The 27732-nt window shown below is 46.1% G+C and overlaps 1 pseudogene; it reads right to left on the minus strand.

The window, feature by feature from the left end:
- Positions 1-1395: 1395 nt before the first annotated feature.
- On the minus strand, positions 1396-27232 carry LOC133062928 (histone-lysine N-methyltransferase PRDM9-like; annotated as a pseudogene).
- Positions 27233-27732: the final 500 nt, after the last annotated feature.

Consider the following 27732-nt stretch of genomic DNA (forward strand, 5'->3'; position numbering starts at 1 on the left):
CAGGATGCTGGTCCCGGGTGGTAAGGTGTGTATCAAAGGGGATGATTTCAGTGAGATGGCTGGTGCATCTTCCCACACATAGAAAAGTGCTAAGTTCCTTAACTTTAGCTGCTGTCACCTGGTTTTGAAGTCCTAAAAGATTTGTACTGTATAAAACAACTCTCAACACCTGTATTATAATATTATTATGTCTATCCATATGAAGTAGAGACTTTCCAAAGAACAACAAAGACAAATCTCAACATTCAGCACACTGGCACCAGTGGTGGGCACTCCCCAAAAGATGCAACTAGTGGGGCAATTAGAAACCTCATCACCCCTTTTCCCATAAGATTGTGGAATGGACGCTGACACTGGGGAATTGTTATGGGGAAGAACAACATGTGACTCCATGTTGAATGTTTTCCTTTAACCTTTGCTTCCTGTTGGTCTGTTTGCTACAGGGATGCTGTCCATACATAATGGCCTGCCTCAGGAAACCCCACCCCTCTGCCTCTGTCCAGGACCTGTCCACCTGTGGATGGCTACAGCAGGGAGAAAGTAACACATCTCCCTCAGAGGCTGGCCATTCCAGATATTTGCCAGATTAATGGCCTTTTTACTTTATTTCCTCACCTCCCAGCTCCGTGTTCTATGAAAGACACTGGCATCCAGACGCTGACAAGATGGTTTCTTGGAGATATTAGTCTGCTATCTTCTCAGTCTGCCAGCTTTCCAAGTAAAGCCATATTTCTAGCCTCAGCACCTCACCTCTGATTTATCGCCCTGTTGTGAGGCATGCAGAGTGAGCTTGGACTTGGTAACAACCCCACATACCTTGCAGTCAAAAAATCAAAACATAAAATGGAAGCAATATTGTAAGAGATTCAATAAAGACTCTGAAAATGGACCATATAAAAAGATCTGAAACCAAAAACCAAAAGGAACTCAGTGGTTGTCTGAAAAATTTGAAAGGATTTAGTACCCCTCTTCCAATATCCCCTGAAGCCACAGTAGACAGTTAGGCCCTGTTCATTCAGGACACCCTTTCCAGATCCCAGCTGGAGGTGCTCTGCCCCCAATGCCCTCCTGGGTCTCAGGAGTAGAAGAAACACAACTTACGGGGTCTCCTCTGTGGTCCAGGGGAGCATCACATCAGCCACCCTGTCTCCCTGCCCTTAATAAATAAGGAGGGTTGTCAGCACCTGGGCAAGTGATGCTGTGGGCACCTGGACTGCCTCATCCTTGTGAGATTTGGTGTGAAGACAACACAAAAGGAGAACCAACCAAGAGGGATCCAGGGAGCAGTGAACCCCTCTTCACAGGGACCCTATGAGACGCAAGACTCACTCTGCCCACGCTGCTTTGACTTTTGGTAACTGGCCTTTGCCATTCTCTGGGCAGGAGGTGGGAAGGTCAACAGGGTCTCTCTTCCATCTCCTGAAACCCAGGTGGGCACCAGGGGAAGCAGCCCTCCACCTGGGGTCCAGAGAGGGTGTCCTGAGTGCACAGGGCCTAACCGGTCAGTGAGGCCGGCCCTCATCCACAGTGCACTGACCTGCTGCAGGGTCTCGGGTTCCCTGGCATCCAGCTCGGCCATCGCCAACCCCAGCTTGGTGTCTTGGGAGCCCCTCACTTGCGGGCACCCAGCAGGTGAAAGCTGCATGCCCAGTGAGAAGGAGGAGAAGCCGGTGGGGCAGGGGTCCAGCATGGAGTGTCCAAGGCCCCTCTGCTCCCCAGGAACACCCAGCCCCGCCTGCCGTGGCCTTTCTCCTCTTTAGTATGTGTCTTTGTGGCTGATGTTGCCAAACACCTTCCTCTGGAAGAGAAGGCTCCATGACCGTGGAAGGGGTGGAGGTGAGGAGGTGCTGTAACCCTAAACCCAGAGAGCTTCAGAACTAACTTCCCTGAGCCCTGAACGTACTGCCTGTTACATCTGTACCAACCAAGGCCAAGATCCAGGCAGATTCTCTATGGAAACACTTTTCTGTCCAACAAGAGAGGACTTGTTAACCCACAGCTGAACACTGAGATGTGGGACGTGCTGTAACTGGAGACTGCAGGGAAGGTGTTTGAGAGGCTTCTTCCCGGGCGGCTCCCCGAGGCCCCTGGAGTTACTGGACCCAGAAGGGGAGCACTCGCGCTTCTCTCCTCACTGCAGGCCAGACGGTGCCCCCAACCACACAGCCCTGCTCCTCCACCTCCCTGAGTTCAACAGAAACCCCCCGGTCCCGAGGCCAAAGTGCAGTCTTCTTGGTGAGCAGAGCTGAGGCCGGTGGGAAGGGGGGTGGAGGCTGAAAACTTCTTTGTAGAGGAAAAACATGGACGTGTGTTCCCGTGTGTGGTGGCCGGATGCTGCAGTAATTGATGTTCCCCACACATTTATGGGTGGGTTTTAGTTTCTGTATTTTCAAAATTTCTTTTTTTTTAAACAGCTGCATATTATGAGAAAATTTTTGCAATCAACCATGAGCACTTGCACAATAAGCTCTTATTTTTTTCCCTTTTCGTAAAATGTCGCAGTTTTTTATGGTGACAGATGAACCGCCTCTTACTTTTAAGTATTCATTTAATTGGCTGAGCTGGGTCTTAGCTGTGGCATGCAGGGCCTTCAGTTGCAGCATGTGGGAAATAGTGCCCTGACCAGGGATTGAACGTGGCCCCCTGTGCTGGGAGCTGAGTCCTAGGCTCTGGAACAGCAGAGAATGCTGCGATCTCCTACTTAAAGCAAGGTTATTTATTTATTTCCGGCTTGCTGGGTCTTCGCTGCTATGTGGGCTTGTCTCTGGCTGTCGGCCGTGGGGGCTGCTCTCTCATTTCTGCGCTGAATTTCTCCCTGTGGCGGCTGCTCTGGTTGGGAAGCAGAGACTCTAGGCTCTTGGGCTGCAGTACTTGTGAACGGACTTAGTTGCTCCACGGCACATGGGGTCTTCCCAGATCAGGGACTGAACCCGTGTCTCCTGCATTGGCAGCTGGATTCTTAACCACAGCACCACCAAGGGAGTCATTCCCGTCCCCGCTTCCTGCCAACATCCCCCTTTAAAATAATCTGTTTAGTAACTTTTCAGGAATCTGAGCTCTGAGGTCAGCGTCTGGGTGTCATTCTCCCAAAGGCTTCTTGGCTTCAGATACTGGCTGTGCTCATGAGTCCAGAAAGCAGGGCAGGTCTGGTGGCTGAAGACAGGCTTGGCCTCTGGAGCTCTGCCCTCAGCGACTCACCCAGGGTCCCCGAGCCCTGGCAGCCAAGCAAAGCCGCGCGCAGGCGGGGCTGGTACAGCCCTGGGGCCGCCGTGGTCAGGGTGGAGTGTGCGGTGGAGGCAGCTGGCTGTCCGTCCCGTGACTGCTGGTGTCCTGTGTGACCGTGCAGGGCAGTCCCGGTGTCAGGTGGGGCCTGGCCACTGTCCTGGGGACAGGATGGGACCTCAGAGAACTCGCATCCCCACTCCCCATCTCCCAGCTCTGGTTCAGATCATGGCTTGTGGCTGCTGGCAGCTCCCTGGGCTGGGAGGCTGTGTAAAGCATCAACCCCCTTGCTCAAGGTCAGCTGAGACCCCCAGCTCTGGGGTCACACACCATCTGTGCCACCATCCAGGTCATCCCACTTCTGTGAGGGAGGGTCTGTGTGGGGCTGTGGGTGATGGGGGATTTGGGGGTGTTGTGGGCTGGCCCGAGGAGTCAGCTTTTTGAGGGGAGGGGAGGGGAGGGGAGGGGAGGGGAGGGGAGGGGAAGCTTTGACCTGCTCAGCCTTCAAGGGGATTCCAGGCCCAGCTCTGGTGGGAGGTGCAGGTGAGAAGCCCCTGCAGGTTTCTGGATCCCACCGCTTTTCAGTTGAAGCCCCTCTGCCTACACCACCCCTAACTCTCCCTCCCATGGCCCCGGCCTGAAGCCACAGAAGATGGGGAGTTTACGTGGCTTCCCTTCCTGTAGGGAAACCAAGCCACAGACAAACACGTTCCTTTAAGAAAGCATAGAAACCAGAAAATAATAGTGGGTGGTTATTACTGACGTGGTTCATGTAGAGACGCTTCACAAGCCTGGCACATGGAGGGGACTGAGGGCCGTTGCCCCGAGTCCTGGACTTCGCACACGCCGCCCCCCGCCCCGTGGCCCACTCTCCCCTTGGTGTCTTCTGGTGGCCGGGCGGACTTCACCCTCCTGAGCCCCTTCTGGAAGGATCAGGCCAGGGCAGAGGTCATTCACAGAGGGGAGGGTGTGGTCGACCTTAAGAACCCCATTGCCCCCACTCTGTGTTGGAGATCACTTCCGGGTCTAAGCAAGCGTGGCTTCCTGGTGCTGTCCCCACCCTCACTCACCCAGGGTGGGGGGGCTTTGTGTCCACCTTGTCCCCTCATCCAGCCTGGCCATCCCGGGACCCGTGCTGTGTGTGCATCTGTTCTGCTCACAGCGCACCCCGGGGCCCACCAGACTTCACTCATGAAAGGGAAGTGGAAGGATGAACTATTCCATGGTTAAGAATTTCAAGGTCGCGACAGCGTTGCCCAGAGCTCACGGGCACAGGTACGAGGCCCATGCATAGAGAAGCCGGGGTGTGGGCTTCGAGGACCCTCCGTGTGGGGGTGGGATGGGGGCGGACAGGAATTTCCTGCAAACGCGGCTCCAGGCTCTGTTCTCGTCAGGGGGGACGACTGTGGCGACTGCCTGTCTGTGGAGGGGCCCTGGGGCTGCCCAGCTCAGCAGGAACGGCAGGGGTGTGAAGGAAGGTCGGCCTCCCTTAGCACCCCTGACCTCACACCCCCTCGTCAGGGCAGCCCAGTGCCTGAACGGCCCCTTCCTCGTCTAGCTCTGAAGACCTGGAAGGTGTGGGGTCTGGAGGACATGCAGGAAACAAATTCTGTAAAGCAATTATCCTTCTATTAAAAAATAAAAAACGATTGAATAAAAAGACAAAAAGGAAAGCAAAGGTGTGGCTTGCATTCTCAGCCAGCCTCTTCCAGATTCCGCCTGTGCTTATGCATCAGACCAAAATGCTGGTGCTCCCACCTCATGTCACAGATGAGAATAGAGATACAGAGAGGTTGAGGATCTTGCCCCAGCTCACACAGCTGCTGGGGGCAGGGCTGAGAACTGGACCCCTGTGGTCGCATCTGGAGTCCAGATGCTGTGATGACCCTGAGGGGGCAGCAGAGACCAGATGGCCCATGCTGAGACAGGCGCGCGCGCACACACACACGTGCACATGGCCTTCACCTTTGCGGCTACAGAAGTCAGAGGGAACCAGAGGGCCACCAGGGGAGGCCAAAGGAGAGTCGGGGTCTATAAGGAGGAGAGGCCCCACTTCCCAGGAGGCCGGGGAATCCCTTTTCTGGTGAGTCTGTCTCAAACCTTGGATTCCTCTCCCTCGACCCAGGAACTGACTGTCCAGTGACCTAACTGACTTGCCTCCAGAATTATGCCTTCCCAGGGGTTCAGCTATGACTGGACTCCACTACTGTCAGTGATAAGGGGGGAATGAGTACATAGTCTGGGATTCAGATTTGTTTGGAGACAAAATTTATTAGAAAAGGAGTACTAAAAAACCACGAAGGCAACTGGCATGAATATCTCCAGAACACTTAAAAAACCCTCTGCTGTTTATCTGCCTCCTCTCCTGTCATGAAAGTGGAAGGTCTATTTAACAAGTAATTCTGTGCTTATCACACTCTTTCTTTAAAATATTTATCATATATTTATTTATTCGGCTGTGCTGTGTCTTAGTTGCAGCCTGTGGGAGCTAGTTCCCCAATCAGGTATTGAACGTGGGTCTCTGCATTGGAGTCTTGACCCCTGGACCACATGGGAAGTCTCTTTTCTTACTCTTGTGGACAGTAATGGGTCACAGGCCTCCTCTGAGGCCCCCTTAGAGCTGAAACATGGGGTGGCTTCAGGAATCCTCCTGTGGCTAAGGTGTGGTTTCTTGGTCAAGACTCACTCACACTCCCTACAAACATCGGGCTTCTCCCCTGTGTGTGTCCTCTGGTGCGTGATGAGGACGGACTTGTGACTGAAGCTTCACCCACACTCCCTACAAACATAGGGCTTCTCCCCTGTGTGTGTCCTCTGGTGTGTGATGAGGACGGACTTGTGACTGAAGCTTCGCCCACACTCCCTACAAACATCGGGCTTCTCCCCTGTGTGTGTCCTCTGGTGCGTGATGAGGCCGGACTTGTGACTGAAGCTTTGCCCACACTCCCCGCAAGCATAGGGCTTCTCCCCTGTGTGTATCCTCTGGTGGGTGATGAGGCCGGACTTGTGACTGAAGCTTCGCCCACACTCCCCGCAAGCATAGGGCTTCTCCCCTGTGTGTGTCCTCTGGTGTCTGATGAAATCTGACTTCTGACAGAAGCTTCGCCCACACTCCCAGCAAACATAGGGCTTCTCCCCTGTGTGTGTCCTCTGGTGTCTGATGAGGGCGGACTTATGACTGAAGCTTCGCCCACATTCCCCGCAAACATAGGGCTTCTCCCCTGTGTGTGTCCTCTGGTGTATGATGAGGACGGATTTCTGACTGAAGTTTCGCCCACACTGCCCGCAAACATAGGGCTTCTCCCCTGTGTGTGTCCTCTCGTGTGTGCTGAGACTTGACCTGTCCTTGGAGGCTTGCCCACACTCTCCATACGTGACCCTCATATTCCCTGAGATCCCTGCCCCCGTGAGTAATGTGTCTGTGTCCTCTGGATTCAGTTTCTGGCGTGTGCTCGGCTCGTCTTTCATTCTCTCATGCACCCCAGGACCCCCCATTTGTCCTCCGGGTGAGTAGGAAGAGACACTTGAAATCCTCTTCAGCCTTATGCTTTTCAGCAAATGTTGGGGCCTGTCCTTGGCCTCCTGACCCTCAGGTTTGTCGCTCGGGCTGTGTGGATCTGAATATCGCTGATTTTGATTGCTTGGGCAGGGACCCTCTGGTTGGAGAAGGTCTCTTTCAGATGGTCTCAGGAGGGTCTGAGAGGGCTGACTGCGTTGGGTGTGTTGGCTGAGGAATTTCTGACTGGAGAAGGCCAGAGAGCAGGAGGCACATGGGTGGATCTTGGGCTTCAGTTCTCCTGAAAGAGGAAGCTTTTGGTCAGGTAGCTGGTTTGCCATATTTAGGCCCTCCCCAGTAATCACCTAAGTGTTGACAGTGCACAATTGGTCTCCCATCGAGTCTCTTTATAGTCCACATTTCCACTCCACTCTTATTCTCTACTTCTACAGAAATCCAGGAAGTTGGTGTCAGGGGCCTTTTCTACATATCACCCAGATAGGGACTTTCCAGCAGCATCAGAGGCAATGTCTCTCCTGATAGAGGTGGATCTGTAGGGACTTTCCCTGCATGTAAGTGTCTGAAATGTCATGTCACAGTGGCCACAGGTATTTACCCTACTGAGGGATAAGACTTGATGACTTAGGTGAAATCTCCTGAGTGGCTCCCTGTGAGGGGAAAGGGTCTATTAAGTTAGGGGCGCCTGGCCTGGAGCTCTCTGCATATGGGAGGCAGCACAGGGGGTGGTTACAGCAGGTGTGGGTAAATCTGACTTTGTGGCTCCTTGTTCAAAGAGCAGCCTTTGTGCCGATCTCTGCAGGAAGTGGGTTTGAGACTGGACGAGACTGAGCGGCCCAGGTCCGACTGACTACAGGTCTCTGGCCCCTGCTGCCCAGACAGGTTCACAAATTGTTCCTCTTTCCATTTCCCATAAATCATAAAAAAGAGGCATATCCTTTCTCCAGCCTCACCAGTAGTCATACCTCATTTATTACATTCAGTCTTAGTCCATTTAACGGGCACTAGGAAGCCCTATTTAAAAATGCATCTCCAGCCAGACTCTTCACATCCTCACTCCAAAGCATCTTCAGCCAGCCCACTCTCCCCTCATGTCTGGCAATGAACTGACCTCTGAGGGGACTCCCTCTGATGTCTCGTCCTCAAAATTAACCAAAGCATCGTCTTAGCACAGAGAACAGGCTGCTTGCAGCTGAAAGCCGCGCGATTGTTCTGTGTCACCCAGGAAGACCCCTGGGGCCTGCATGTGGACACAGGCCCTGAGGCTTCCGTGTCCCGTCCAGCCTCCTTCTCTCCCTCTGTGCTTCCTCTTGCGAGCCCTGGCATGGCCTCTCTTCCCGGCCCTGAGGCTGTGGTACTGGCTCCTTCCCTGCCAGGAATCCTTACCCACGGGTGTTATCTCTGCACAGACCCTGCCCCACCGTCCTGCACCACACCCCACCCTCTGCTCACGCTGACCCGAGGCACGCTCCCTGCATTGGTTTTCCTCAGAGCACCAGCCCCTGTCTGGTGTGAAGCCCCTGCTGACCCAGGGCAGTGGTTCTGTCTGTTTCGGTGCGTGGAGCCCCGTCTGGCACAGAGTGTGAACTCACATGACACCGAACTGGAACAGTAACTGAATGCACATCACTGTACATGCGTCGCTTAGAAATGGGACGAAATGAGGAAGAAACAGGTAAAGGGCAGAGAGCTGGTAGGTGCTAGAAATGTTGCTTTTTGCTTCTCAGCCTTTCTGCAGAATGTGATGTTACACATTTTTTTTTGCATGAAATATTAAAAATTAGAACTAACATTTTTAATATAAAATTTTTCCTAACAATCATATGAAAAGAATCAAATTCTGAGGCACTTTAATTGCAACTCAACTGACTTTACACTGGATTGTACTCTGCTTCGAAATCGGACCACGGAGGCTCCCAGGATGGGGTGGGGTGCTGGAAGAGGTCTGACACTCACCTCTCCCGGTCGCGAGCTCACTCTTCACCCTGCTGTTCCGCTTGATGCCAAGGTCCTGACCATACTCGTCCCCGTACCAGACCAGCAGCTCACAGCCCGGCCTGACCACCTGGCAGGTTCGGTAGAAGATCTGCCCGTGATACTGGAAGGCCACCAGGTTCTGCTCCTCGTCGTCCCGGGCACAGTTCACATACCTGGGGGCGAGGCCGGGAAAGGGAAAGAAACCTCAGGTGATGAGTGCCCTCCACTCTCCGACCATGCCCAGCTCCTTGCCTTCCGCCTCTGAGGCCGCCCCTCATGTGGACCTTCTGTTCACACCTTCGACAAGGCCATGTGAATTCCCATGCTTTTCTCTCCTTACCTAACTAGCCATTTTTCCAGAGCCCAGTTCCAGACTCATCTCCACCTGGACTGTCCGTGAGGCTGGTGACCTCCAGCTCCTCTAAACTCTGAATTAAGTTCTCTTCCATCCACAGGACTTGGTGCTCCTTGGCTAACACGCAGCCCTCAGGACTCACCCCAGCCTGCCTTCTCTCCCGAGGCTTTCTCCCATCTCCCCACGTGTATCCAGGGTCCTATTCGCTTGCCCATCCCCTCCCATGGAAACTTGGAGAGAGCTTTGATATAACTTGAGACACAGAACAGTAATACTTTGTTCACTGTCTGCCTGTCCTGATGAAAGGGAGGCCCTCAGAGAATGGCCCCGCCTAGGGCCATCCTGCCCTCCATTCCTTCTGAGGCCTCAGGGCCCACTTCTCACTGGAACTAAGCCTGAAGAGGTTGCTGCCCACATAGAGTCAAGGTCTCCTGTATATAGGTTATTCTGGCGCTGTGCAGTTACTCAAAGAGAAAAAAATAAGGTTACTATTCCTAAAATCAATTGGCTAATATCTGTTTGCAGTATGTTCTCCAAAAGGACATGGGTTGTGTGATCTGCTTCAGTAACGAAGTTCACTGTCTATCTGAACCATAAAATGCGTGGTAAGTGTCCATTAAGTGAGTTAAAGTGTCCCTGGTGAATCTAGACTCCTCAAGTTGTTTTCAAGTCCACCAGTTTTGTTCAGGATATAGACTTGTATCTTGATGGCACATGCCATATTTTTATTTCCTTCTTTCTAGTGTCTTTTGAAATGAAAGAGCATGAAATGGAGGGAAAAGAAGAAACAAGATGTGAAAGCTGTTGAGGGAGCCGGGTTGAGAAGGAAAGGGGCGTGGGATGGAGGGAGTCTCAATGTCTACACACTGCAGACTCACTGCACTCACCTCATCCAGTTGGCCCAAGACGTGTCCTTTCCATCCACATACTCGTAGCAGTTCCTCCCTTTGGTGATCTGAGTGTCAGAGAAAGAGTTACAAGCTTTCCTCTTTCTTTTATTTTTTCTTGGTAGGAAGATATAGAAGAGCTATTTCCTGTGTAGTCATTGGTGCTTTTCAGCCTGCATGGATTCACCTGCCAGTCAGACCACACGGTGAGCTCCTTACTCATCATTCCAAGTCTGAGTCTTTTGGTTCATTGAAGGCAAGGGCTCCACAAGGGAGGAGTTACTTCTGTGTGTCTGTACACTGTGGTCCCACCTCTGCTCTGACCTTTAGATAGAAGTCCTGTGAGTGTGAACCAAGGTGTTCCCACCTCTCCTCTGACCTTTAGATAGAAGTCCTCTGCATCTCTACACTGCGGTCCCACCTCTCCTCTGACCTTTAGATAGAAGTCCTGAGTGTCTGTATACTGTGTTCCCACCTCTCCTCTGATCTTTAGATAGAGATCCTGAGTGTCTGTACACTGTGGTCTCACCTCTCCTCTGACCTTTAGATAGAGGTCCTGAGTGTCTGTACACTGTGGTCCCACCTCTCCTCTGACCTTTAGGTAGAGGTCCTGAGTGTCTGTACAGTGTGGTCCCACCTCTCCTCTGACCTTTGGATGTAAGTCCTGAGTGTCTGTACACTGTGGTCCCACGTCTCCTCTGACCTTTAGATAGAAGTCCTCTGCGTCTCTACACTCTGGTCCCACCTCCCCACTGACATTTAGATAGAGGTCCTGTGTTTCTCTACACTGTGGTCCCACCTCTCCTCTGATCTTTAGATAGAGGTCCTGAGTGTCTCTACACTGTGGTCCCACCTGTCCTCTGACATTTACATAGAGGTCCTGAGTGTCTGTTCACTGTGTTCCCACCTCTCCTCTGACCTTTAGATGGAGGTCCTGAGTGTCTGCACACTGTGGTCCCACCTCTCCTCTGACCTTTGGATAGAAGTCCTGTGTGTCTGTAGACTGTGTTCTCACCTCTCACCTGATCTTTAGATAGAGGTCCTGAGTGTCTGTACACTGTGGTCTCACCTCTCCTCTGACCTTTAGATGGAGGTCCTGAGTGTCTCTACACTGTGGTCCCACCTGTCCTCTGACATTTACATAGAGGTCCTGAGTGTCTGTTCACTGTGTTCCCACCTCTCCTCTGACCTTTAGATGGAGGTCCTGAGTGTCTGCACACTGTGGTCCCACCTCTCCTCTGACCTTTGGATAGAAGTCCTGTGTGTCTGTAGACTGTGTTCTCACCTCTCACCTGATCTTTAGATAGAGGTCCTGAGTGTCTGTACAATATGGTCCCACCTCTCCTCTGACCTTTAGATAGAGGTCCTGAGTGTCTGTACACTGTGGTCCCACCTCTCCTCTGACCTTTAGATAGAGGTCCTGAGTGTCTGTACACTGTGATCCCACCTCTCCTCTGACCTTTGGATAGAAGTCCTGTGTGTCTGTAGACTGTGTTCTCACCTCTCACCTGATCTTTAGATAGAGGTCCTGAGTGTCTGTACACTGTGGTCCCACCTCTCCTCTGATCTTTAGATAGAGGTCCTGAGTGTCTGTACACTGTGGTCCCACCTCTCCTCTGACCTTTAGATAGAGGTCCTGAGTGTCTGCACACTGTGGTCCCACCTCTCCTCTGACCTTTAGATAGAGGTCCTGAGTGTCTGTACACTGTGGTCCCACCTCTCCTCTGACCTTTAGAGGGAAGTCCTGTGTTCACGCCCAGGGCACACAGTACCCAGGCCTGACTGTGTCATTGCCGACTGTCTTATCACCATCTGCGTCCTTGCATGTAGACATGAAGTACCCCCCACCACATACAAGCCATTAGAGGCCAGAGGACACGGAAACGGGTGCTTCTCACCAGCCAGGCATATCCATTGTTGGGGGCCTCTTCATCGTCTGTAATCTGGCCCTCGTAGGGGCCACAGTGCAGGCCCAGGGGCAGATTGGACGCCTCCTTCCACACTCCAAGTCCAGCGTCAGGGATGCCCGACAGTCTGATGCTCAACCCAGGGGGCAGAGTGAGGGCTGAGCGGTTGGCATGCCCCTTTTCCACTGCACAGTCGTTTACAAAGTTTGGGGGCCCATGGGCAGCACAGCTGTCGATGAAGAAGTTCTGACACTCCTCACAATCTGGAGGTGAGAACAGGGATGAGAGGAGGTATCGTGATGTTGCTGGTCGTAACGACCTCCTCGAAACACCTGGGGCACTCATGGTGTTAGGGGAAGCACACTGGTTGAGACTGCCCACCCTGGTCAGGCACCATAGTAACCATTTGCATGAGTTGTTTTATGACAGGAGATCCTGATAAGGAATACGGAACTAATAAGCCACCACCAACCGGAAGAGTCGGGAAAGGTCAAAAGGAGACACCGCATGTCTGTCCACTTCCCAGAATCCCTCTCGCTAGCATCCACCTTGGCGGAGGGATGCGTCAGCCACCAGGAAAGACTCTGAATTAAAATGATCCGCCAAAGACCACCCGGAAAATAATCCCATCACCATAAACCCTGAGACTGTGAGCCACGAGGCAGAGCAGTTCTCCTGGGTTCCCTTACCTACTGCTTTCCGCCCAGGTGCCCTTTCCCAATAAAATCTCTTGCTTTGTCAGCATGTGTCTCCTTGGACAATTCATTTCCGAGTGTTAGACAAGAGCCCAGTTTTGGGCCCTGGAAGGGGTCCCCCTTCTTGCAACAAATGGTGACTCTGGTGGGACTCTTCTTCGCTGAGACTGACATCCTGACCACTCGGGGTACTCAGGGGTCAGCTTGTCTGCCAATGGGCCAGACCCAGTGGCTGCAACTGGGACCTTTTTGTCCCTGGTCGTCTCCTGATGCGAACAACTGGCCAGAGTGCCCCGACCAGTAAGGAACAAGAGACTTTGTTGACCTCTCCCCTTCCCTCTCTCTTTCCTCTCCCTAGCCCTTCCTATCCTTCCCGTTTTTCTAGTCCCCCGGTCCTGGACGCAGGAATCTGGTTGAAGGGCCTCAGCTTGAGCTGAGGATTGGAGACCTATCACCTCCTCTTGGCAGAGAACTCGAATTTTCTGGTCTGGTTTCTGGTAGGGCCGGGTTCCAGTCCTCCCTTTTCTGGAAGCCCAGGGAAAAGTCCCGTAACACCTGGGTGTCTGTAGGTGGCAGGAGATGTCTGTAAGGCCACCCCTTTTGTCCCCCTTTCCCACCTCCTCCTCCTCCTTCTTTCAACCTGGCTTCCTTTCCTCCTTTTGAAATCGTTGAAGACATCTGAAGTTTTGTGTCTCTATGGAAGGTTTTCTGAGAGACTGTATTCTTGTATTTAAGAGAGTGTCTGATGAGGACTGCCAGGTTTATATGTGTGTGTTTTAACTCTGCTCTGTGTTGTGATTTGTGATGGCCATTTTGCTTTGTCTGGCCACCATTTAGACCTGCTGCCATTTTGTTAGAACTTGATTTTCTTTCCCTGTGCCTTGAGACCAGGGCTCTCAGGAACACTTATCTAGACCATCTCTAACCCCTGAGACTGAGAAAAAAAGGAAGAAAGCCTTTAAAAGTGTTATTTATTTCAACTTTTTTATAAACTAGTAAATTTTATATTGTAATATCTAATTCATGACCAAACTTAGAAAATGAAGCTAGATCTTGCGCTGTGTCTGTCTAAATATGTTTTGGTATGTCTTTGTCTCTGGGTAATATTTTTTAGGTTAATTTGTAAATTAGCTCTATTTAATTGGCTTAAAAAAAGGTAAGTGCTTACAAATCAAATAATTCTAAATTAAACAATAAATTCCAGGTTTAGGTGAACTGGGAAATATTCAGTACTAAATACCTGATATTAATGTTTGTTTGTTGACCTATCTAATATAGACATGTCTTAGAGTAATTAACATCAAGTAGAATATTTTCATTGTACCTAGGTTTAATATAAGTTAAATATTATACCTCTTACAAGTTTGTCAACAAGGAAATTACCTCGAGTGAAAACACTTCTAAAAAATGTAAATGAGGTATGAGTTTGTATATAAACTCTATTAAGAATAATTAGTCTTTAAAAATATCTGTCTACAATAGTCTCCCCAGATTGGCGTAACTTGAATTTCTAAGAGTTGTGCTAAACTAAGTATTGGAAGTCTATTAAATAATTATGTCATTTCCAAATGAAATAAGATTTTGAAACATTTACTACTAAACACTGATTTCCTTTTACAGAAAAACTAAAGAGATTTGGGACTATAAATGAATAATGTTTGATGCCATCCTAAAATGTTTTAAGAAAGCAAGGGTTTTAGAAATTATCACTGGTATTTATGCTCACCAATCTATAAAATGCTAATATAAAAGTTAGCTCTTTTTTGCTAAAGGAAAGCAGGAAGTGTGCTTTCAGTAAAAAAGTATGAAAAAATACTAAAAAGAGTTATGCATGATCAGAATTTTCTAAAATTGGATTACAATTAGTTAGATAAATGGATTTCGTTAGGAATGACAGGGTCATAAGAAAACTGGTTAGAGCCACTTAGGTCCAAGATGGCGGAGCTGACTTTCACTAGACCTTGAGCCTTGGTATTTGTGCCCATTGTGACATATCAACAAGCTAAATGATACGCCCATCAACATTGACTAAATCTGACCAAATGTTCTAAATGCTTTTAATTGATCTTTTCAATAAAACTTCCTAAATCGAATTCTTTTGAAGTTCCTTTGACCTCTAGCTAACTTTGGGGTGCTTCAGAGGGCCCCTGAAACATCCCAAAGAGAGATATTAAACTGTGTTTATTTGGTTGGTTAAATTACATGAAAGAGATTATCAAATGAGTAATAAATCTGCTCATGTTATAATGTATGATAAAATTACTAATACAGATATCCTAGAAATTATATGGAGTTCTTAACATTTTGATATGTCTTGGTGTTCTAATTAGAAACCTGACGACTTCACAAAAGTTAACAAAGTACTGAATGAACCAGCGAATATGCTTATAACTTAAGGTTTCTATCTAAAAAAATTACAGGTTTGAATCTTGTGTTTTCTGGCAGTAAGGTAAACCTTCCTCTCAAACTGATTATGAAAATAATTTGGTAAAATTATACGTTATGAACAAAACAATTATATTTTCTCTCTATCTGACTCCTCCAGAAATTTGAAACTCTTAGGTTTCCAGTAAGTTAATCAAATGAGCTAGAAAGGTTATCTCACTAACAGGTAGAAAAATCTCAAGGAATTTTTGAGACCTTAAAAAGGGAAGAGTTCACCTAGATTTGTTAGACAAAATCTGTGATAAGCCTTTGGTGTGAGTTTCCCAGCCCTGTTTTATAGTAAAAGTTCAGTCTGAGATTCTATAAATGTTTCAGCAAAATAAAAAGTCTATAAACAATTATGGTTATATAAATCATTAGACCAAAATTAGTGAGAACAGACCTGTTTTGCAAACAAACTAGCCTTGATTTGGTTATATTTGATAAAAATGAGGGTAACTTTAGGAAAAAAAAAAGATATTTCAAAAAATGTTAAATCTCAGTTAATGGAGGTCTGCATGTAGTAAGACTCATTTCTTAGATAGTTCTTTGCTGTTATGTGATATTAATGTAAAATTTAATTGAATTCTTAAAGAACACCCTAAGTTTGTTTCTGAAGCTTATCTCAGTAATCTATCTTTGGATGAAGATCAGATGCCTCATGACCTGCAACCAGGACTAGAAAAAGACATAATTTAGGAGACTGTCTCCAACCTGGATAGAAGGGCTTTTTATCAGGTACTCTTAACTAGCGCATGCACAATGAAACTGAAGGAAAATTAACTCTTAGATTAATTCCCACTTCCAAAGACCCCTACACTGGATTGGTCTATAGAAAAGACAGCCGACCTGATCTCACCTTCAAATGATGCTCAAACAGTAAAAACTACACTATACCAGGATGAAAAGACAACTACATCAGAGGTAGGCAGCTTGCCCAAGATGCTGGATCTGCTTCGTATGATCATTTATAATGTTTTCTTGACTTCTTAGACCTTTGCATATAAATCAAATGCTTTTCTTTCATAGGCCTGATCCTATGCTAGTTTTAGAAATCAATCCAATTGTTGGATTTGTGGCCAATTACCTGTATCTAATTCTGGGTTACCTTGGTAAATTTCTCTACTATAAGACTCTAACTGGTTGGCCGTGTAAAAATTTCCTTAAAAAAAAAAAAAATTATAGTCATATTCAGGTCACTGTGATGCTACTAGACGGGATCCCCTCACTGGGCCAATTAATAATGCCTGCTCTGACTCTGGCCATAAATTTGAGTTTTTTCTATTATTCAGGCTTAATCAGAGCAACAAGAAAAGTTTCAGCAAAAAAAAAAAAAAAAAAATCTCCCACAATTATGAGAAGGATTTAAATAGATAACACCAGGCTATGGTAATTTAGGTTTAAAGTCTCCTCTATGTTGGAAACAATTAAATCATACTAAGGATAATCAGTCTAGTAACACTAAAAAACTGGGCTATGTGCCTTATAGACGGTGGTGCCAATGTATAATTTCCCTGAAAGATAAAGATTTGTACAGAGTAGACTAAGTCAGACGACCTGAGATATACTGGGCTATGTGCCTCATAGATGGTGGTGCCAATGGATAATTTCCGTGCAAGATAAAGATTCGTGCAGAGTAGACTAAGTCAGACAACCTGGGATATACTGGGCTACATCTAATGGAAGCTCTTAAGTCTTACTTGTGACTTTACTAATACTGCTGTCTATGCTCTTTGTATTTCACCTGTTTTACAAAACTGCTGTTTCTTACATTGCCAAATGTGTGACTGAGGCCTCTGATAAAATAATATATAGTTCCCTATGAGATTGATGATGATAACAGTGCAACTCTAGATATGAAAAAAAGCAACAAGAGGGAATGTCTTCCTGGACCAAGAGGCTAGTAAGACAGGTGGTCCAGAGAATTTTGGATACTGTTTAATGGCCTAGTCCAGTAACAGCACATTGAGTGGCCTGTCAACAAAATCTTTGCCAAACCTGAAAATGGACATTCTCAGCACCATGGGATAAAATGGTCATGAAATGCCCCCCTCAAAATCATGGTCAAGTTTATGAGCAAAAAGGGGCTCTGCCAACTGAAGATTGACACTTGCCATCTACATCTACAGAGATTAAATCACGGCCTGTGCAACTGCTGACTTTCAACAGCCCTGAAAGGAGTTCAGGGTGAAAATCAGGAATGAGGCACTCGGTGCTCTGAAAAAAACTGGCAGAACAGGCCTTCAGATAGTTAGATATTTTCAAGAGATTTTATGAGTCCCAATTCTTGCATCTTCTCATACCTAGAGAAACACTGACGTCAGTAATGGTGCCATCTGCTTTGGCTATTAAGGAAAATTTTACAACTAAAAGTCAAAATAGAGTACTCAGCTATGGTTCAGACATCCTGGAAAATAACCAGGTGTTACTATGGGTGTAATTTCAGATTAGATGTTATATTGCTAAACACTTGAGTTTTCTGAGTCGTGTCAGGCTTAGATGCCACCATTCTCAAAACAATGTCTGCTGGATGCTAATAACTTCTACCTTACTTTTTATAAAACTAGACAACTGGCCACCTGGCTAAAAGTCTCCCTGAAGTGCCAGGACTAGACTGGGTTTCAGGCCTATTCTTAAAAAAAGAGATTTATTTTGTCTATTAAAATTCCAGTTATCCCTCCTCCAGCTACCACTAATTGGATCTGTTACAACAAAATGGCAGACCAAAAGATTGACATTTTAATCATACAAGGCTCAGATCTAGGACTTAGAACTCAGGAATATTTCCAATTCAGTGTCTCTTCTCCAATCTGAGGCGGTCCTATGACCCATTTTGACAAAAACTTATCACAGTCATAGTTGCCCTGTTCCCTAAATTAAAACTGAGCAGGACTCTGTGGGTGGCGACTCTGGAGTACAGATCTGCTGTGGGTTCTCCATTTCTTATCTGTAAGATATAGGCTTCATTCAGCCTCCTTGACCTTCCCTGAGTTCCAAAGGGTGGATTCAAACGATTGCAAATCAGGGAAGGGAGAGAATACTGAAACAGGAGGAACAATCAAATGGTGGTACAGCCTTGAGACAGGGTCCTGGTTCCTACTCAAAGAAATACACATAACAATGTCTTTTGAGTTCTTCTACAGAGCTGGAGCCACCACCCAGGTGGAAGATGGTAACTTCAGACTAAACACAAGATTCCTGGAGCACAGCTCTGTTCCTTCACCACCAGCCAAGCAAAAAAAAAAAAAAAAATAAAGTCACAAACCCTGCAGCCCTCACTCCAAATGTTGCCTCCTATTTTTGGGGACCAGTGATGACCATCCTGTAAGGTCTCCTGTTTGGCCCCTGTCTATTTCATCTCTGAGAGGCGCCAACAGTTTCAAACTAAATTGCTGTTATTACAAGAGTAAAAGCTGGTTTCAGATATAGAACACCCCAACTTAGATCAGGGAGAGAGAGACTTCTGCTCTGCTAGGCAGGCCCATGCCCAGGCACAGCAGGAAAAATTTACAGAAGAAAGAGACCTCCGCCCCAATTCCCAAGAAGCGTCTTGAGTATAAAGTCTCTCAGGGGGGAGTTGTTAGGGGAAGCACACTGATTGAAACTGCCCACCCTGGCCAGGCACCATAGTAACCATTTGCATGAGTTGTTTTATGACAGGAGATTCTGATAAGGAATACAGAACTAATAAGCCACCACCAACCGGAAGAGTTCGGGAAAGGTCAAAAGGAGACACCGCATGTCTGTCCACTTCCCAGAATCCCTCTCGCTAGCATCCATCCTGGCTGAGAGATTCGTGCGCCACCAGGAAAGACTCTGAATTAAAATGATTCACCAAAGACCACCCGGAAAATAATCCCATCACCATAAAACCTGAGACTGTGAGCCACAAGGCAGAGCAGTTCTCCTGGGTTCTCTTACCTACTGCTCTCCACCTGGGTGCCCTTCCCAATAAAATCTCTTGCTTTGTCAGCATGTGTCTCCTTGGACAATTCATTTCCGAGTGTTAGACAAGAGCCCAGTTTCAGGCCCTGGAAGGGGTCCCCCTTCCTGCAACAATGGCATTTGGCCTCGATCCTGCACCCCAAGTCATAGAGGAAGGGGATGACCGGGGGACCAGAAGGTGAGGTGAGGTTAGTGGACCAAGGACTCGTAGCCCCTTCTCCGTGAGTGGGCCCGCGGGGTCACTCACAGAGGTAGTCGTCATCCTGGGGCTCGCTGACCTCTTGGTACACGTGGCCCTTTCTTTCCCGTAGACTGTACCTCCTCACTCCAGTCTCCTTTCTTCTGAGTTCTAAGATGGAGACCAGAAGCTAAGCAAGGCTGATGGGCTCTGGGGAGTTAGTCCCTGTTTTATCAGAAAGTGTGAGTTCTCCTACCTGTCCATCTATACACTTTGTTAAAACTTTCTTACATGTATTTTTCAAACTTTTACTTTTGTAATTTTATGTTTTCATGTTACATTATTTATTTCTTGGCCACGCTGCATGGCTTGTGGGATCTTAGTTCCCCGACCAGGAATGGAACCCACACCTCCTGCAGTGGAAGTGTGGAGCCTTAACCACTTCACCACCAGGGAGTCCCTTCTCTATACTTTCTTTCTCCTCCCTTTAACTACAGGTTCAGGAGACTGAGGCTCCACTGACCACAGATGCCCAGTTCAGTGATAGCATACTGCACTTCCCATCAGTAGGTTTAACTTCCAAACCTTCCTACTTAGGAAATAGTTCACCGACACATCTACTCAGAAAACATATGTTAAGGGCACATGACATGTAAGGACACATGAGCAGAGATCTGGGCATAAACACTAACAAAGCACGGATCCCATCATCACAGCTGGATTTATTGAACTACTTTTAGATGTCAGACTTTTGCATTTAATGTAAGACTTTCAAGCATCGTATGAGTTATGTATCCGTATCTTCACTTTACAGATAGCAATCGGGACCTCAGAAAATGTATAAGATTTTCCCAAGGCCCCAGTGCTAACTTCATGTCTCAGATCAGTCCAGCTTAAACCCATGCCTACCCAAAGTCCGTGCCATACACCTAGGCCATACTTATTGGTTTTTCTACAGGGATTAGAGGAACTAATTAGAGGAACTCCCCCAAATTTCTCTTACCGACTTTTTGTCTGGGGTGCTGTCCAGGGGTCCTTGCTTTTCTGTGATGGGGCACTGGTTTCTGAGCCTGCTTGGAGCCACTTGTCTTCAGCGATTTTGCTGCTCCCGGCAATTCCTTCAAACTAGATTCCTTACTTAATGGTGTCCTGGACATTCTCTTCCATGTGAGTAAGAGACAACATGCAGTTCTTTAGTTCTTTAGGACTTTGTGAAGTGTTTTCACATGCATGATTTTAGTTAATACTTTGACAATTCTTAGAAATACCTGATTTGGAGGGGGGTGGGTCTGAACACTGGAGTGTAACAAAAGGACCTAGGTGGATAGTGAATCAAAGCTAGAATTCATATCTTAAGGTTCTTCCCCTTCAACTTTCTGCATAAAAGTGAGAGCAAGGGAGGAAGAATAGCTGGAGGTCAGGGAAAGAAGAGGGTGAGTGCTCCTAGAGAGAATCGGGGGTGTTCTATTAATTAGTGGCCCTTTGATGGATGAGGAAGTATGGAAAATTACAGAGGGGACAAAACACATCTGGAAAATAAGGTGACAAAGCAGTGAGATTAAGAAGAGAAAAGACGATCGGCAGAAACACATTTAGACAATATAGAAAATGAGATGAGAGTTGCAGGTTGCCATGTCCTGTAGACAATGTTTGGAATTAAAGTAGCTGGTCTCATCAGTTCTCCTTGAACAAGCCTGTATGACTAGCTGGTTCTGCTCATTTTCCTGATCCATTCATTGGTATACAGGCTAATTCTTAATATTATAGTGGACATGAAATTTAATAACCTTCAACAAATTGTTGTGTGAGCTATTTAATACAGTAAGAACGTGAGCGTACATCCCTGGTATCAATTTATTCCCTAAACTGCATCTATATTTGAAGTCTAGCTCACAGACACTATCTTCAGCAATCTTTGACCTTTCTACTCCTAGGTGAATGCTTAAATGTGGAGTCACTCATTTACAAAACATTCAGGGGTCCCTCAGGGGCTTTGAGCTGGGCCTGGACTTCTCAGAATGAATGGGTGTGGGCTAGGCTCCCAAAGCTCACAACACAGGGGCAGGTTAAACACATGATTCCAAACAGGAGAGTCGCCTATTAGACCTCAGAGGGGGAGCTGTTACTCCTCCTGCAAGAATGAGCATTTGAAATGATGCTCAGATGATGAGTTTCTACTTAAAAGTGGGTAATCTATGTGAAGTCCTTCTGTTATTTTCTTATTTGTTGCTTTTCAGTCATAAACCTGAGGCTTCTCAGGGTTGCGAGTTGCTTCCTCTTATTGGAGTGGGAGGCTCTGAGGTAGGGATCCTGTCTCCTTCTTCATCTTGGACTGTCCACTCTACAAACTGCCCAGCATGTCCTTAAGCTTCCCTTAGTCAGATGTCTTAGCATATCCCTCCCTAGCACAGCACAAAAGAACTGAGGTTGAAAACATCTCTCAGATGAATGATATAAAGATGTATGAATAAGCTTCATAGAACTATGGGAGTTTTAATCAGTTTGTAAGGGGTTTAGAGAACGTGCATTGGTTTAGATTGCACTGCCAGTGATACTGTGATCTCAGACATATAATCAAATGTTTTTTACCTCATTTTCTGGATCTATAATGGTGATAGCTATATACCTACATATAGGTACTGTAGGATTGATTTAAGGTTTAGGTAAGTTTATTCACATAAAATGCTTAAAGTCTGAAATAGTATGAAAATAATGTAACAACAGAATCACCTACTACTACTGTTGTTCTTACTAACTGTAAAGGTGGTGATGGTATCAGACAGTGTGCTAAAGATCCAGGGCAGGAAGGCAGCCGTCTCCAGGATCTCTGTGTTTTCTCCTATTTTCACCTGTGACTGGATCCATGAGGAGGACATTTTGGCAACAGGATTTGGGAAATACTCACCTTCTGGTGTTTACTGTGGTCCACTCTGAAGGCCATCGAAGAAGGTTTACCTAAAAAATGGTGAGAATCAGTGTTTTAGTTGGTAAATATTTCCAAACTCTGGGTATTCTAACTAAGGAGACATAAATCTAAGCCAGAGAGTGACAAAGACAATGATTAGCAAAGGAGGAATGGAAGATGATTTCTGTATCATCAACTTCTATGCTTCCACTGGGAGCATTACATAATTTTCTTAAAATTAAAAAAAAAAAAAATGAAACTTCATCTGTGCCTTATCTGATGTTCATAAAGTAATAAATTTAGTAGCCTTTTATGACAAAACTACTCATCAATGTAGAAATATGAGGAAGTGACTGCAATATAATAAAGGTCATATATTGAAAGTCTACCTCTAACATCCTAGTCATCAGTGAAAAGCTGAAAACTTCTATGATCAAGACCAAAGGCAAGGATGCCTGATATCTACATTTCTGTTCACTATAATATTAGAACTCCTAGCCAGGGCTTTAGGTTAGAAATAGAAACAAAAGGCTTCCATTTGGAAAGAAAGAAGTAAAATTATGTCTGTTCACAGGGGCATGGTTTTATGTGCAGAAATATCTTTAAATCCACACACACAAAAATCCTGCACAGAAAGTTGCACGGTACAAAATCAACATTCAAATATCTTTCCATGCATGAAGAATGACCATTCCAGAAAGGAAAGGAAGAAAACAGTCCTATTTATTTTCTATTTTTTTAAAGCTATACTGAACAGCTAAATTAAAAAACAATATATTTATTTTTATTTATTTGTTTGTGCCAGGTCTTTGTTGCGGCATGTGGGATCTAATTCCCTGACTAGGGACTGAACCCATGTTCTCTGCATTGGGACTGTGGAGTCTTAGCCACTGGACAAATAATCTTATTTATAATAGCATTGAAAAGAATGAAGTAATTAGGAGTAAACTTAAGAAGATGAAAGACTTATATGTTGAAAAATACAAAATATTGCTGAAAGGAATCTGACAAAAATAAATAGATAGGTGTCTCATGTTTATGGATTTGGAGGCTTAATATTATTAAGCTGTTCTTACTACCCAAAGCAATTTAAAGATTCAATGCAATTCCTATTAAAATCCCAATGGAATTTTTTTCAGATATAGAAAATCCATCCAACAGTTAACATGGAATCTCAGAGCACACCAAATAGGCAAAGCAATCTTAGAAAGAACAGCAAAGCTGGGGTCCTCTGATTTTAGAACATACTACAAAGGTACAGGAAGCAAAAGAGTGTAGATTTGGCAAAAAATGTATCCTTAGTCCCTCAGTCTTCTTGACCTTTTGTGACCTTTTGGACTGTAGCCCACTAGGCTCCTCTGTCCAGGGGATTTCTCAGGCAAGAACACTGGACAGGGTTGCCATTTCCTTCTCCAGGGGATCTTCTTAACCCATGGAGTGAACCCGCATCTCCTGTGTCTCCTGCACTGAAGGCAGATTCTTCACCTGCTGAGCCACTGAGGAAGCTGGCTGGCATAAAGACAGATATGTCAACCAATGGAACAGAATAGACAGCCAGAAATAAACTCTTGGATACATGGTCTAATGATCTTCATCTAGGGTGTCAGGATAATGGGGAAAGTTTAATCCCTGTAATGAATGGTGCTGGGGAAATAAAATAACCATATGCAAAATAATGAACATCTTATATCTTGAAGAAAAATCAATTCAGAATGTATTAAAGACCTAAATGCAAAACTTGATAAGACTCTTAGAAGAAAACAAGGGTGAAGCTTCAGGACACTGAAACAGCAATGATTTCTTAGATATGGTACCAAGTGCACAAGTATTAGTAACAAAGTAAAAATAGACAAATGAGATTAATCTTAAAACCTCTGTGCAGCAAAGGGCACTGAACAGAGTTGAAAAGGTCACCACAGGATGGAAGAAAATATTTGTAAAATATGCATCTGATAAGGGGTTACTAAGCATACACCAGTATGAAGGCTACCTATAAGCCCCGAAGAGAACCTGACTGACCATGATGGCACCTTGATATCAAATTTCCATGCTCCAGCATTGTAAGAAAACAAATTTCTGTGGTTTAAGGAATGCAGTCTGTTTTGTTATGGCAGTCTGAGCTGACTAACAGTGAGAGAAGGAATTGAATAGACATTTCTCCAGAGAAAATACACAAATGGCCAACAAACATATGAAAAGATGCTCAATATTACTAATCAATAGGGAAACACAAATTGAAACCTTCTGCGATGGGCAATATGTATAAGTAGACAATAGCAAGCTTGTTAAGGATATGGAGAAATTGGAACACTTATACACTATTGTTGGCAATGTAAAATGTTGCAAGCTTTCTAGAAAACAGTATGGAGTTTCCACAGAAAATTAGAACTGCTCTATGATCTAGGAATCCCACTCAAAAGTGTATTTCCATAAAAAATTGAAAGCAAGTTATTGAATAAATAGTGGGCACATGAATGGTCATTGCCTCCTTATTCCCAATAGGCAAGATGTGTAAGCAACCTAAATGTTCATTGGTGGATAAAAGATAAAGACTATATATAAGATATATATTATAGCTCTTATATCCACATGCACACAACGGAATGTTTTGAAGCTTTAAAAAATAATTCTGTCACATGCTACATCATGGATGGGCCTTGATGATATTTTACTAAGTGAAATGAACCAATCAAAAATGAGAAATATTGCCCGATTCCACTTCTATGAGGCATCCAAATTAATCAAATCCATGGAAACAGAAAAGAAAATCGTGGTTGCCAAGGGCTGTGAGGAGGAAGCATTGGAGAATTGTTACTCAGTGGGTTAGGGCTTCAGTTATGCAAGATGTATCATTTCTACAGATTTGTTGTACATCAATGTGTATATATATCCCCTGTGGCTCAGTGGTAAAAAATCCACCTGCAATGCAGGAGATGCAACAGATGCAGGCCCAGTTCCTGGGTTGGGAAGATCACCTGGAGCAGGAGATGGCAACCCACTCCAGGATTCTTGCCTAGAGAATCCCACGGGCAGAGGAGCCTGATGGGCTACAGTCTATGGGTACGCAGAGTCAGACATGACTGAGCGATTAGCACTATGGCCACTAACACTAACGTGCACATAGTTAGCAACAGTGTGCCATACACTCAGAAATTGGTAAAAAGGTAAATAAAGACGTGCAGGCGTATGGTGAACCGAGGCGTATGTATTCCCTGTGAAGAATCTCTCCTTATGTCAAAACCTTTGCAGACAACCAAATGTTTGCTTTTCATGTCCCTTTCACTAGTTTTAATAACCTCAGGGAACAGAGGGACTTCCCTGGTGCACAGTGGATGAGAATCTGCCTGCCAATACAGAGGACACAGGTTTGATGGCTGGTCCAGGAAGATTCCACTTTGTGCGAGGCAGCTAAGCCTGTATGTCACAAACTACAGAGCCTGCATGTGCTCTGCAACAAGAAGACACTCACCGCAACCAGAGAAAGCCCATGGACAGCAGCAAAGACCCACTGCAGCCAAAGCTTAATAAATAATTTTTAAAAATCTGGGAGAACAGAAATCCATAGATGGAGAATCATAGAACTATCTAAATTGTTTCCTCCAGTCTAGGCAGATTAACTTTTCTAAACTCTTTGAGCAGCAGAAGAGGAAGTGAGCTGCTCACCTCTATTTTATAATAAGTGTACTTCATTTTATTTACCTGATGCCATCTCTGGTCAGTGAAATGTGGGAAAGATCATGGAGAATAAATAGTTCTCTCAAATCCTTTCCCAGAATCAAAATATAGAATTAGTTTAACCTTAGGGTAAGAAGATCACAGGTTTTGTTTTATATACATACATAAATAATATATCTTGACATAATATGTTAATCATTTCTTCTTCGAAGAAATTTAATCCAATAACCAATGAGATTAGTAATAAATCTGTTTGGTGAATTTATTTCTAAGGTTTCTTTAACTGCCTTTCACTAAGAATGTTTAGCAAAAATAATTCTTTGTAAAAAGAATGATAAATTTTAACCATAAAATTTTTGAGAATTACACTGGAAAACCTATACATTCATCTTCATTCAGGCTAATGTCAATATTCAGCCACAACCACTTCGGAATGCTGAAAATTATGTTTTCCCTACTATTGTTGGAGATGTAGTTGAGACCTAAGCCCAGGCTGGTTTCAGGAAGACACCTCCAAATCCTCCTGGCCTCTCACCTTGCTGCCTTGGTGTCCATTCTTCATCAGAATCCTCAGGGTCATCTACCTGGGGCTTGATGACCTGCCTGCGGTGATGCATGAAATCCGGTCGAGTGGCTCTGAAACCTGGAAAGAAGCAAAATATTTGTTCTAAGAAGGAGAAACAAAGCATAGAAGCAATGGGAAGTGTCACAAAGTCAAGGAAATCTGTAGGATGGGCTGGCTGGGGGAATCTAGAATAAGGCAAGAGGTGAGCTCTGCCCGGCAGGGTCAACCTCCCTTTGGTACAAAACTCTAAACATTTCCTTAGTCTCCACACAAAAGGGAACTGTGAGCAGATGAAGCTACCTAAGAGCTGGCCAAGTGAACACTGAGGGTGAAGACCTGTTTCATGTTTCCCAGGCTCACAGGCACCCAGCACTTCCTGTTACCTATAGCAATCAGCGCTTCGTAGTTTCTTTTCATATTCCTATATCGGATTTTTTCCCATTCTCCCATCTCTTCCCATTGTTCCTTGGAGAAGTATACGGAGATGTCTTTGAAAGCATCTTTGTCCTAAGGAAAATAATAGATTTCATCAGTGATTTACTAATCTAAGTCAGACCTTAGAGCTGGGCCTTCTCCTCCACCTTTTGTGCAGGGAGTAGCCTGAAGCTACTGGATGGTCTGTGTAAGACAGGGATGAAGACTTTCCTTCCCGACTGTGTCCTGCTTAACTGAACAAACGCTGAGCATTTTCCTAACTCTCCCTGGACACAGAGCAGTTGACGAAGCTAGTGTCCTGTTTTGTCCCACTCCACCCCCACCATCTCAGACAGGACCAGGCATTCCCATCCTGTGTACGGTCACAGGGAATTTCACTCAGCTGGCCAGGCAAGCAGTCTGTGGTGCTTCAGGGACCAGCGCCATGTCCTTCCTATAGAGCTGGCTTAGAGCCCAGCTTTGCTGCCTCCACCTCTCACCTTGGGCTTCCGCTCTGTTCTCCCGGCATCTCCCTCAGTGCTCTCCTCTGGAGACCTGTTCGGCCTCATGGCCATTGGAGTCCTCAAGGCCAAGGTGCCTGTGGAAGAAGAAGGTGCTGAGATAGCCCAGACCAGTGTCCAGAGCCTGGTCTGTCTTCCTTGGGTGGAGTGTCCAGGGCAGGAAGGTGAGGGGAAAGTCAGGGTGAGGGTATTGGTGGGATGGATGGATCCTGACTAGATATGACAGATCAGCCTAATGTGAACTAGATTTGGTTTCTTTGGTTCCCCTACAATTCAGCCCCTCTGAGTGCAGGCACTGGGAGTGATGTGTCTGTGAGTGACGGAGGGATTCTTGAGGAGACCCGGAAACCCCTAACTGCTGGACTGGGGTCAGGCTGAAATCAGGGCTCTGTTCCAGTGCAGCAGAGGGAATGTTTCTCCAAGAATGTTTTGAGGATCTCCTCCTGGGGACTCAGAAAAATCTGGGCATAACGTAGCTTCTTCGTCTAAGGGACAAGTCGCTCGGATTGAGGAGACCTGGGTCCCACGGGCTGAAGTAACTGGGGTCC

The sequence above is a fragment of the Dama dama genome, chromosome 9 (genome assembly GCF_033118175.1).
Source record: "Dama dama isolate Ldn47 chromosome 9, ASM3311817v1, whole genome shotgun sequence".
Lineage (NCBI taxonomy): Eukaryota > Metazoa > Chordata > Mammalia > Artiodactyla > Cervidae > Dama > Dama dama.